Consider the following 1,336-nt stretch of genomic DNA (forward strand, 5'->3'; position numbering starts at 1 on the left):
ATAGGGTAGCAGGGACAGGAAGCAAAAATTTTTTGAGTGGGTCACTAGGGGTAATAGTGAGTGGTACCACTCCTGTTTCCACCCCTTGGTTCCTGGACCCGTGAATCCTGCTATTGGAGAAACAGAACCATATATTAGACGCTGGTTTAAAGCATATACAGCCCCCTGGAGAACATTGCCCCAACCTTTCAAGGTATTCCCACCTAGCTGGCACTGTATTTGTGTTTTTAAGAGGGCATTCTATCGTTCTATCAAACCAGCTGCTTCAGGATGATGGGGAACATGGTAAGACCAGTGAATTCCATGAGCATAAGCCTATTGCTGCACTTCACGTGCTATGAAATGAGTCCCTTGATCCGAAGCAATGCTGTGTGGGATGCCATGATGGTGGAGAAGGCATTCTGTAAGTCCATGGATGGTAGTTTTAGCAGAAGCATTGCATGCAGGGAAGGCGAATCCATATCCATAATAAGTATCTATTCCAGTAAGAACAAAATGCTGTCCTTTCCATGATGGAAGTAGTCCAATGTAATCAACCTGCCACCACGTTGCTGGCTGATCACCCCGAGGAAGGGTTCCACATTGCGGACTCAGTGTTGGTCTCTGATGTTCGCAGATTGAACACTCAGCGGTGGTGGCAGCCAAATCAGCCTTGGTAAGTGGGAGTCCATGTTGCTGAGCCCATGCATAACCTCCTTCCCTGCCACCATGGCCACTTTGTTCGTGAGCCCATTGAGCAATGACAGGAGTAGCTGGGGAAAAAGGATGTCTGGTTTTCACTGAATGAGTCATCCTATCCACCTGATTGTTAAAGTCCTCCTCTGCCGAGGTCACTTTTTGATGGGAATTCACATGAGACACAAATATGTTTACTCCTTTGGCCCATTCAGAGATCTATCCACATACCTCTTCCCCATACATCCTTATCACCAATCTTCCAATCATGCTCCTTCCAAGTCCCAGAACATCCAGCTAAGCTGTTAGCTACAGCCCATGAATCCGTATATAGTCGCACATATGGCCATTTCTTGTTCCATACAAAGTGAACGGCCATATGCATGGCTTGAAGTTCTGCCCATTGGGAGGATTTCCCTTCACCACTGTCCTTTAAGGAAGTCCCAGAAAGGGGCTGCAGTGCTGCTGATGTCCACTTTCGAATGGTGCCTGCATATCGCGCAGAACCATCTGTAAACCAGGCACGAGTTTTCTCTTCCTCAGTCAACTGATCATAAGGAACTCCCCATGAGGCCATAGGTGCAGAGTGGGACAGGGAAGGTAATGTGACTGGAGTGGAGACCATAGGCATTTGGGCCACTTTCTCATGCAACTTACTTGT

Source organism: Orycteropus afer, unplaced genomic scaffold (genome assembly GCF_000298275.1).
Source record: "Orycteropus afer afer isolate SDZICR_OR568_19922 unplaced genomic scaffold, OryAfe1.0 scaffold00431, whole genome shotgun sequence".
In the NCBI taxonomy this organism is placed as follows: Eukaryota; Metazoa; Chordata; class Mammalia; order Tubulidentata; family Orycteropodidae; genus Orycteropus; species Orycteropus afer.